Source organism: Adiantum capillus-veneris, chromosome 16 (assembly GCF_014529385.1).
Source record: "Adiantum capillus-veneris isolate H3 chromosome 16, ASM1452938v2, whole genome shotgun sequence".
In the NCBI taxonomy this organism is placed as follows: domain Eukaryota; kingdom Viridiplantae; phylum Streptophyta; class Polypodiopsida; order Polypodiales; family Pteridaceae; genus Adiantum; species Adiantum capillus-veneris.
In genome coordinates this window covers 69,038,710-69,050,662 of record NC_140946.1, presented here as the reverse complement: position 1 = coordinate 69,050,662, position 11,953 = coordinate 69,038,710, and the positions used below count along the sequence as shown (strand labels likewise).

Here is an 11,953-nt window from a genome sequence, read left to right as displayed (position 1 = left end):
TATCTTTAATTTTTTCAATATAAATTTTGTAAGCTTAAGAAAGAGGAGGTCATGATTAACAAGTACTAATCATGAATAAAGGATTTTTAAGGGTCTCTGCTTACAGGTAGCATGTCCTTTTCTATAAAGATTGAATCCCTTGGGCATATTTAAAAGCATATTATGCAAATAGATTCATCCTAAGAGTGTTAGTTAGAGACTCTTTCAAAAAACGTAGTGCTTCACAATATAATCGACATGAACACCAAATGAGGTGTATTCTTGGAGGCATGACATGTGTTTGACTAGATTTTCTTCTTCAAGCCATATCATCTCTAAGATATATCCAAGCAAGGGAAGAGTGGTGTAAAGGAAAATCAAGGGCCCCTTTTAAAGTTGTCTCAAAAGCATGTGTCATTATACGCGGAGTTGACATGAGCCAGAAAAAATCGATGAGATAGCCACGGGCTCTTGGAGGAAAGCATCATGCTTGGTAATGCTTTCATCAACATGTATGCCAAATTTAGTGTGCTCTCAAAAGCACAAGCCATTGGCAAGCTTCTTGTCTGTCTTGGAGAAGGCATGATGCATCATGCAAATACATTCATCTAGGCAAACAAACTCATAAGGAAATCATTAGTTAGTAATTTGTAAAGTTGTTTACATACAAAGCACTAAATCTGACACTCAAGTGCATGTGTAGAACCCTCTCACTTGATGCATATATACAGGCCACAAAACTTTTTGATGGTTCCTTATCCCTCATTCATCTTCAAACGGAGACAATGGACAAAGCTTCCAACTATAAGAGAACAATGCTTGACCAGCTTTGGTAAAGCTTTGATTGACATGTATGGCATGTGATATACTTTTGATAGCACACAAGTTCTTGGTAAGCTTTATGTTTGCAATGCTATCTCTTGGACTCCACTTAAGGTTCAAGGTATATGCAAGGCCAGGGTGAAAGCCCTAGGCTATTTTAAAAAATAGCAAAGGCAAGCATCTCTCCTAATCACTAATCCTTGCGTTTGGAAGGAATGTGGCAGCATACAAGAAATCAACCAAGGCAACAAGAAGTCGACCAAGGCAAGAGATTCAAGATCTGATGGAAAAAAAAAAATTCTTGACAAAGCTTTGATTGACATGTATGCCAAGTGTGATGCACTTTTGAAAGCAAACAAGTTCTTGACAAGCTTCCTGTCTTTGGGCCGTAGTAACTTGGATTGCACTCCTTGCAGGCTATGCCCAGCATGGACAGGTCACAAAGCTCTGGTGGTTTTAGCTAATGCGAAGCAGCCAAGGCTTGTCTTCAAACTTGACCATTTATGCTTGCAACTTGAAGGCATGTGGCACCATGCAAAATGTTAACCTAGGCAGACAAATTCTTGATGTGGTGAGTAGTGAGGGACTATTGAAATACAACATCGTACTTGACAATGCTTTGACTAATTTGTGCGCTATGTGTGGTGTACTTTTGAAAGCTTAACAAGTTATTCAATGAGACACTAATGTGACTTGTTCAATTAAACCACTATATCAGTTGGAGACTGGACAAGTGAATAGGAAGTGAACTGTTGGAGAGGGGTCATGCAAGAAGTCTAGAGCTAACATATTTAAGGGCACCAATGAGACTGTCCTTCCTAGGAACTCTGCCGAGTCCATTGCTATTTATCTCTGCAAAACACTTTCTACCTATAAACTTCTCCATTTTGTACCCTTGCTGCCATTGCATCTCACAAAAATGCATTGTCTGTTGCTCTTGGACAGACATGATGATCAACATCCAAAAAGAACAATCTCACTTCATCAAAGTTATAGTGGACTACAGACTTTGTTTGCCCTCCCCGCAATCAATAAATGCCAAGATATCTGACATGAAGCATGATCCAAGCTTTTTGTCACCCATTAAATGGAAGCAATGTATCCCTCCTGTATAATAGAGAAGTCGAACATGGTTCAATGCACGCCCCAAACCCTGTGCATATCGAAGCTACCAATCTTTTAGAATGTCAAAATAGCAATGGTGACAGCGATTGAGGGAGCTGCAACAAAGACATGTCCGGTGCGTTAGGGCCTACCACGTTGCAGGCAAGATGATCTCTATTGGACCCATGAGGTAGATAAGCACACCAATGCCAATTTGCATTCTCTACATTCACAAGCAGTGATTTGTTTTGCATGCGTAGCTCTGTTGGAGTTCTCTCCTCGCTGCCAAAGAAAGGGAAGAGTAACACATGTGTTGTTACCCAGAGAGTTTGTGGATGTGTCGATGCTTTGCGAGCCCCCCATGTGGAGCCCGCATGGTGCATAATGTTTGCCCTTGCACTTTCACCCATCAACACGCATTGTGACCGATCAAGCTTGTGTGGTTTAAAGACGTTCCCTTTAAGTCCCTGCATGATGCAGCATGCTATTATCAGCTACTTTATTGATCAAATCACAAACATAACATGTGCACTTAAGCCATTCCAAAGCAGCATGGCAATCATCATATGCTACCGGGAAGTGATGTTCTGGCGACCTTTTGTATTTCACAGAGATTATCACTGCCTCACTTCTCCTACATAGACGTCTATAGAACTGGTCATAAGAAGCAACATCTCCAGCCATAACTACGAACCCACCCCCATGAATGTAGAAGATGACGCGTCTCTTCCTATCTGTTGCATCGCTTGAAGCTTCAGACCTATTGTCCATCTTTGCCAAGCCATTGTTTCCCTTCACTGAGCTTGCGGGAGGAAGGAATCCACGCACCCACAACTATGTGTGCGTGTTGATGACAATGTCCTTGCTTGAGACACTATGCTCATCAGGAACTTATTGGAAGGTACCTTATATTCAAGCAGGTCTGCCAAGCGGCGATTGAGGGTGCCATTAGCATGGTGAACAATTTTTTTGGCCTTCTTGAAGATAGCAAGAAGCAGGCGAAGGGAGAGAGAGGCAGGGTTTATGCCGGTCAGTAGGTCACTGATTTTCTTTTTGGGAATGCAAGGTTTTGCAAGCCTTGTGAAATAGAGCTAGGAGCCTCGAGAATACTGACTTCAATGCATGAGAATATGATGCTTTCGAGAAGCAAAATTGAAGGTGCATCAAAGAGTGCTAGAGCAAGAGAATGGTTGCCTCAAACCCAGTTGGCTATTGTTTCTGATGAGCCAAGGACCTTGATGTGAGTCTTGAGTAAAGAGATTGCATTGTGTACCAACATTGAGAGTTATTGGGGTTGTCAATGGTAGATAGTCCTAGCTCCCTTTCGGGCGAATAACCCCATTGAACCGACTTGCATTCAAGCTGAGAGAGGCCTAATGACGCAACATTTCTCTATGCTATGTTGAAAGGAAATTGATGTATAATAATGGGAGTCTTCGAGGTGGAATGATTACTCTTTGGGAACATCTATGTGGGAAATACCATGAGAAAACGCACGGACCACCACGAGATGGTGTCCTAGTGGGAAGTAGCTTCACCCTTTGTGTAAGAAACTTTGAAGGTAGGAATCCAAATGATTAGGAGTGTAGAAGAGTAATTGCACTACCATCTAAGCCAAGCTCTGGATGACTCCGGATGTAGTCGCGGGATGCTTCATCTCCTATATCTGGCGGGTAAACTCTCCAAGAAATTCCAAAGCACTAAAGTCCCACTCTAGTCTCTAGATTCAAGCAATGAAGTTGTTTAGGAAGAGATCAAAGATCCTCTCCCTAAGTCCATGTAGATGCTCCTGTGTAAGCAAGTAATCTAATGTGCTGAGGTCAAGTGGTAAAAGCCTATCCACCCAAGATGGAGGTGTTTTCTTTGGGAATGTTGGAATCGCATATGCCATGAGCATGGCCATATCTCGTATGCACTCCTTTGATGTGTGCATAGGTGTGTCCATATCAAACCACAAGCCACTACTTCCTCTAGAGTGCGTAAGCGGCGAATGATGGTGGGAATGAATGGATTTCCCCAATGACAAAGATATTGTGTACTGCAACAGTCACTAAGAGACCAAACGGACCACTACAAGATGATGTCCTGGCTGGAGGTAACTTCATTCTATGTGAAAAATAGAAGCAAAAAGACTGCTGTCAACCCAAAAACGCGATTGCGAGGTGATAAAAACACCTCTCTCCATTGATTTTCAACGTGCTTGTACGCTCTCGGTAGGGTCTAGGACAGTATAGGGGTGTAGGGATAGTGGGGAATCAATGTTAGAGCCCCTAGTGGGCTGAAAACAGAGACATAGCAGTGGAAGTATGGCTGAAATCTGATGATCTAAAGAGGAACAGGATCAGCAAGGCGAGCCAATGTCAAGTGGTAAGTGTCTGTCCACCCAATATGGAGGTATTTTCTCTGGGAATATCGGAATCCCATATGCCATGAGCATGGCTATATCTTATGTGAACTCCTTTGATGAGTGCATAGGGTGTCCATAGAAAACCACAAGTCACCACCTCCTCTAGAGTGCGCAACCGCCAAATTATGGCTGGAATGAATGGATCTCCCCAATGACGAATATATTCTGTACTACAACAGTCACTGAGAGGAACGGACCACTACGAGATGGTGTTGTGACTGGAGGTAACTTCATCCTATGTGAAAAACACAAGCGAAAAGGTTTTTGTCCACCCAAAAACGGGATTGCGAGGTGATAAAAACGCTTCTGTCCATGGATTTTCAGCATGCTCATACGCTCTTGGCAGGGTCCGAGACGGTGTAGAGGGTGTAGGGATGGTGTGGAATGAATGTCAGAGCCCCTAGTGGGCTGAAAACAGAGAAAGTAGCAGTGGAAGTATGGCTGATATCTGATGATCTAAAATTGGGCAAGGCGAGCTGGTATGGAAGGCAAGATTTAGGATTGAAAAGTTGAGCGCTGCCTTCTTGTTGCGAAAACAATACAGTCGTCCAAAAATGCAACTCCCTAAGTCCATGTAGATGCTCTTGTGTAAGCAAGTGATCTGACGTGTTGAGGTCAAGTGGTAAGTGTCTGTCCACCCAAGATGGTGGTGTTTTCTCCATGAGCATGGCCATATCTCGTGTGCACTCCTTTGATGAGTGCATAGGTGTGTCCATAGCAAACACGCTCCAAGATTATGAAGAGTTATTATCGTGATGTAGATACGATGCGGTTGGAAAGTAAGAAAACTAGAAAGGAACTTGAAAGGAAGAAAGAGATGTTGGAGGACGAGCTCCACCCACAAGAGTAGGGGATAACCTGGCTTTTTAAGAAGGTTGCTATGATGCAAGATAAGTGGGCCGCTGAGTTAGCGATTGCGAAGGAAGAGAGGAATGTTGTCGTGTTGAGTGAAGAAGAAACGGAAGGGGATGCTGTTTTGTTTTGCGAGGATGAAATAGATGAGGAACAAATGACAAGGAAACTCAAGGAGATGTTTCTTACATATAGAGATGCCTAGGATGAGGAAGGTTTGCTAGATTTTGGCGGATGTAATGAGTGTGAGGCCCCTTGGGGTGGGGAATTGATGGCCTGTGAGCCAGATGGGAAGATTGCGAGCTACTTAAGTGAAACTAATGATTAGGAGCGTCAGATGGACCCTGCCGACTCTCTCCCCTCAGACAATGGGGAACATGTATGGTGCTGGAGATAGCACGAATAGCCAGTTCTCGGCTATGGTACCCTCGACGAGGGACCCGTTGGTGAGAGTGTGAAACTTGGGTGCAGGCAGCTGGAGTTTCCGGGCCTGGTTTGACGCAGACAATGCACTTAGAGGGCTGGATGCCATTTCTCTCGAGGTTTCTTGCGAGACAGCGGACGACCTTCTTACTCGCCGGATAGCATGAACTACTGTAATCCGTGCTAGAGACTCAAGCAAGATGCAGGAATATAGGAAAGTTTGGGCTGAAATTTTTCTCAAAAGTGTAAGAAATTGGGGATGTTGGAATATCGAACTTAAAGCTATTTTTATGCTCGTTTTCTTGTATTGGAGCCCAATCCTTGGTGGGAGCAGCACTGAGGCTGGCATGGGAAGATGGGGGTCTTGGACCCACTTGACTAATGATGCATATGGATGGGAAGTTGTTTTCCACACCTCGAGCACAGGCTCTATGGTGCTCGTTAGAGTGCTCCCTACACCCTGTGCATTGGAAGCCATACTTCCACTGCTGTTTTCAGCCCACCAAGGGCTCTGACATTGATTCCCCACCCTCCCTATGTACACACTTTACACCATTTTTGACCCTGTCGAGAGCGTACGAGCACGCTGAAAATCGCTGGACAGCACCATTTTCATCACCTTGCAGTTGCGTTTTCGGGTGGACAACAGCCTCTTGGCTTGTGTTTTTAACAGAGGATGAAGTTACCTCCTACTAGGACACCATCTCGTTGTGGTTCCTATGGTCTCTCAGTAGTGAATGCTATAGTACACGATATCTTTGACATCAGCTTGATCATCTATGGGCGTACAGTCCTTGGGAAATCATTCATTGTATCCATCATTAGGCGGTTGTGCACTCTATAGGAGGTGGTGACTTGTGGTTTGATATGGACACACCTATGCACTCATCAAACGAGTTCACACAAGATATGCGAGTTGGCTGGTAAGTATAAGAGAAAAGACGACAGGGGTCTCGTAATCGAGATGATCGACCCTCAAATGCAACTAATTCGAAAGGCGAATGCATGGAATGGCTTGGTATGGGACCCGGGACAGCCAAGGGATGTTGAGGGCAGATGGTCGATGGATTCCCCCTGGGAAACACATGCTGGACAAACAGGGGATGAGCAAGACACACCCGAATTGATGGGCCAACAATTGATCACACGAGTTGGTAAGTGTCAGCTGGCGGGGACAGCCAGGCAACAGGTCCTGCTGATCCGGAACGAGACTAGACAGAGGGCGAAAACAAGGCTGTCTAGTGAGGGAATACGCATGAACGATCAAGATGATCGACTTCGCAAGGAAAAGCCTTCGGAACTGAGGTTAACTAAGGATAAGAGGTGCTTACCTCCCAAGAAAAACAGGGCATGGGGCCCTAAATTATGTAGAGTGGGCACACTGATGGTGGTAACGTTTCTGGTATGGTTGATGCTCGAAGGGCTTGGCAGTCACAAGCAGGGCACGCAAGTGATTAGTAGCATAAGGAATGCGACAGGGAACGCAGGCTCCGGTGAGCACCAGCCCCGCGCCTCGTCCTAGTTGTTTTATTTGGAGAGCTGCTTGTCTTGCATCCACAACAGTGGAATACAAAGTCAATGATGCTAATGGGTATGCTTGGCGAGTGAGTATGCACATGTGTCTGCGACAACTGTACCGTTTTCCTAGCAAGAGGTCAGCGCTCAACTTTTCAACCCTAACCTTGCCTTCCACACCAGCTCGGCATCCTGTGCCTTGTCGATCTAGTTCTTCTTAAGATTATCAGATTTTAGCCATATTCCACTGCTGTTTTCAGCCCACCAAGGGCTCTGACATTGATTCCCCACACTCCCTACAATCTCTGCACTAGAAGCTATACTTCCACTGCTGTTTTCAGCCCACCAATTAGGGCTCTGACATTGATTCCCCACCCTCCCTACAACCTTTACACCGTTTAGGACCTTGTTGAGAGCGTACAAGCACGCTGAAAATCGCTGGACAGCACCATTTTCATCACCTTGCAGTTGCGTTTTTGGGTGGACAGTAGCCTCTTGGCTCGTGTTTTTAAAATAGGATGAAGTTACCTCCTACTACGACACCATCTCGTTGTGGTTCGTATGGTCTCTCAGCAGTGACTGCTATAGTACACGGTATCTTCGACATCAGCTTGATCATCTACGGGTGTACAGTCCTTGGGAAATCCATTCATTGTAGCCATCATTAGTGGTGGCGCACTCCAAAGGAGGTGGTGACTTGTGGTTTGATATGGACACACCTATGCACTCATCGAAGGAGTTCACACAAGATATGTGAGTTGGCTAGTAAGTATAAGGGAAAAGACAACAGGGTCTCATAATCGAGATGATCGACCCTCAAGTGCAACTAATTGGAAAGGCGAATACACGGAATGGCTTGGTATGGGACCCTAGACAGCCAAGGGATGTTGAGGGCAGATGGTCGATGGATTCCCCCTGCGGAAACACACGTTGGACGAACAGGGGATTAGCAGGACAAACCCGAATCAATGGGCCAACAATTGATCACACGAACTGGTTAGTGTCAGTTGGCGGGGACAACCAGGCAGCAGGTCATGCTAAACCAAAACCAGACTATACAGAGGGCAACAACTAGGCTGTCTGGTATGGGAATGTGCATGAACGATCAAGATGATAGACTTCACAAGGAAAAGCCTCCGAAACTGAGGTTAAGTAAGGATAAGAGGTAATTACCTCCCCAACAAAACAGGGCATGGCGCCCCCGATTATGTAAAGTGGGCACACTGATGGTGGTAACGTTTCTAGTATGGTTGATGCTCGAAGGGCTTTGCAGTCACAAGCAGGGCACGCAGGTGATTAGCAGCGTAAGGAATGAGACACGGACAAACGAAGAAGACATAGTTGATGTAGGACAAAACTCGTCCTACGGGAACGAGGCTCTGGTGAGCACCAACTCGCACCTCGTCTGAGTTGTTTTATTTGGAGAGTTGCTTGGCTTGGTGTGGCTTGGATCCACACCAGTGGAATAAAAGGTCAATGATGATAATGGGTATGCTTGGCGAGTGAGTATGCACATGCGTCTACAACAACTGTACCCGAGATAATCGGCCCTGAAATGCAACTAATCGGAAAGGCAAATACGCGGAATGGCTTGGTATGGGACCCTAGACAGCCAAGGGATGTTGAGGGCAGATGGTAGATGGATTCCCCCTGCCGAAACACACACTGGACAAATAGGACAAACCCGAATCAATGGGCCAACAATTGATCACACGAACTGGTGAGTGTCAGCTGGTGGGGACAGCTAGGTAGCAGGTCATGCTAAACCGGAACGAGACTAGACAGAGGGCAACAACTAGGCTGTCTGGTGAGGGATGATCAACGTTGCAAGGAAAAGCCTCCGGAACTGAGGTTAAGTAAGGATAAGAGGTGGTTACCTCCCCAGCGAAACAGGGCATGGGGCCCCCAATAAAGTAGAGTGGGCACACTAATGGTGGTAATGTTTCTAGTATGGTTGATGCTCAAAAGGCCAGGCAGCCACGAGCAGGGCACGCAGGTGATTAGCAGCGTAAGGAATGCAACACGGACAAACAAAGAAGACATAGCTAATGTAGGACATAACTCGTCTTGCGGGAAAGGGGCTTCGGTGAGCACCAGCTCGTGCCTCGTCCGAGTTGTTTTATTTGGAGAGTTGCTTGGCTTGGATCCACACCAGTGGAATAGAAGGTCAATGATGATAATGGGTATGCTTGGCAGGTGAGTATGCACATGCGTCTGCGACAACTGTACCGTTTTCGTAGCAAGAGGTCAGCGCTCAACTTTTCAACCCTAACCTTGCCTTTCACACCAGCTTGGCATCCTGTGCCTTGCCGATCCAGTTCCTCTTAAGATTATCAGATTTTAGCCATACTTACACTTCTATTTTCAGCTCACCAAGGGCTCTGACATTGATTCCCGATGCTTCCTACAATCTCTGCAGTGGAAGCGATACTTCCGCTGCTGTTTTCAGCCCACCAAGGGCTCTGACATTGATTCCCCACCCTCCCTACACCCTTTACCCTGTTTTGGACCCTGTCGAGAGCGTATGAGCATGCTGAAAATCGCTGGACAGCACTGTTTTCATCACCTTGCAGTTGCGTTTTTTGCTGGACAGCAGCCTCTTGGCTTGTGTTTTTAACATAGGATGAAGTTACCTCCTGCTAGGACACCATCTCATTGTGGTTCGTATGGTCTCTCAACAGTGATTGCTATAGTATACGGTATCTTCGACATCAGCTTGATCATCTATGGGCGTACAGTCCTTGGGAAATCCATTCATTGTAGCCATCATTAGTGGTTGCACACTCGAAAGGAGGTGGTGACTTGTGGTTTGATATTGGACGCACCTATGCACTCATCGAAGGAGTTCACACAAGATATGTGAGTTGGCTGGTAAGTATAAGGGAAAAGACAACAGGGATCTCGTAATTGAGATGACCGACCCTCAAATGCAACTAATCGGAAAGGCGTCTGCAACAACTGTACTATTTTCGTAGCAAGAGGATTGTGCTCAACTTTTCACACCATTGCGTTTTTGGGTAGACAGCAGCCTCTTGGCTTGTGTTTTTAACAGAGGATGAAGTTACCTCCTGCTAGGACACTATCTTGTCGTGGTTTGTATGGTGTTAGCCATACTTCCATTGTTGTTTTCAGCCCACCAAGGGCTATGACATTGATCCCCACCCTCCCTACACCCTTTACAACATTTTGGTGATGGAGCATGCTGAAAATAGCTGGACAGCACCGTTTTCATCACCTCGCAATTGCGTTTTTGGGTGGACAACAGCCTCTTGGCTTGTGTTTTTAACGGAGGATGAAGTTACCTCCTGCTAGGACACTATCTCGTCATGGTTCGTATGGTGGAGGCAAGGGGGCTATCAGTGAAGGATCTAATAGGAAGTTTTGGTCCTTATGTCAAGCACATCATTGGGCACAAAAGAACAACCCAATCAAGGTGGCAGCTCCATGAGGGGTTTGGGTTAGTCAGGAATGCATATGCCTTGCCAACAAGGGTTGTTATCTATAACCAATTTGCAGGTGGCAAATACGAGGGAGCAAAGTGAAGAGAGTAGATGTTGGGAAGATAGAACAAATTCTGAGGTTGTCGCATTTGGTTGGAACTAGATGACGAAAAGCAGGTCTGCAACAAATCATTTGAAAGGCTCTCTCCACGAAAGATGCAAATACAGGATGGTAATGAGGACAAAGTACAGGTGAGAGCACATGTAAGTAGCCTTCTAATTGAGATCTCACAATACTCATAGCTTAGCACGCTAGTTGATTACAGGGAAGATAGAAGAGATTCTGAGGTTGTCGCATTTGATTGGAACTAGATGATGAAGAGCAGGTCTGTCGAGAGCGTACGAGCACGCTGAAAATAGCTGGGCAGCACCGTTTAATAACCTCGTAATTGCGTTTTTGGGTGGACAACAGCCTCTTGGCTTGTGATTTTAATAGAGGATGAAGTTACCTTCTGCTAGGACACCATCATGATGGTCTGTCGAGAGCGTACGAGCATGTTGAAAATAGCTGGACAGCACCGTTTTTATCACCTCGCAATTGAGTTTTTGGGTGGACATCAGCCTCTTAGCTTGTGATTTTAAGAGAGGATGAAGTTACCTCTTGCTAGGCACGCTGAAAATCGCTGGACAGCACCGTTTTCATTACCTTGCAGTTGCGTTTTTGGGTGGACAGCAGCGTCTTGGCTTGTGTTTTTAACAAAGGATGAAGTTTCCTCCTGCTAGGACACCATCTCGTAGTGGTTCGTATGGTCTCTCACTAGTGACTGCTAAAGTACACGGTATCTTCGACATCAGCTTGATCATCTATGAGCGTACAGTCCTTGGGAAATCCATTCATTGTAGCCATCATTAGGCGGTTGCGCACTCCAAAGGAGGTGGTGACTTGTGGTTTGATATGGACACACCTATGCACTCATCGAAGGAGTTCACACAAGATATGTGAGTTGGCTGGTAAGTATAAGGGAAAAGACAACAGGGGTCTTGTAATCGAGATGATCGACCCTCAAATGCAACTAATCTGAAAGGCGAATGCGTGGAATGGCTTGGTATGGGACCCGGGACAACCAAGGGATGTTGAGGGCAGATGGTTGATGGATTCCCCCTGGGGAAACACATGCTGGACGAACAGGGGATGAGCAGGACAAACCCGAATCAATGGGCCAACAATTGATCACACGACAGTGGTAAGTGTCAGCTGGTGGGGACAGTCAGGCAGCAGGTCATGCTGAACCGGAATGAGACTAGACAGAGGGCAACAACTAGGCTGTTTGGTGCGGGAATGCGCATGAATGATCAAGATGATCGACTTCGCAAGGAAAAGCCTCCAGAACTGAGGTTAACTAAGGATAAG

General features: G+C 45.8%; 2 pseudogenes; one reads left to right on the top strand and one right to left on the bottom strand.

The window, feature by feature from the left end:
- Positions 1-1,801: 1,801 nt before the first annotated feature.
- On the bottom strand, positions 1,802-3,184 carry LOC147439232 (gibberellin receptor GID1C-like; annotated as a pseudogene).
- Positions 3,185-4,463: 1,279 nt separating this feature from the next.
- LOC147439231 (uncharacterized) lies at positions 4,464-5,561 on the top strand (annotated as a pseudogene).
- The last annotated feature ends 6,392 nt before the right edge of the window (positions 5,562-11,953 follow it).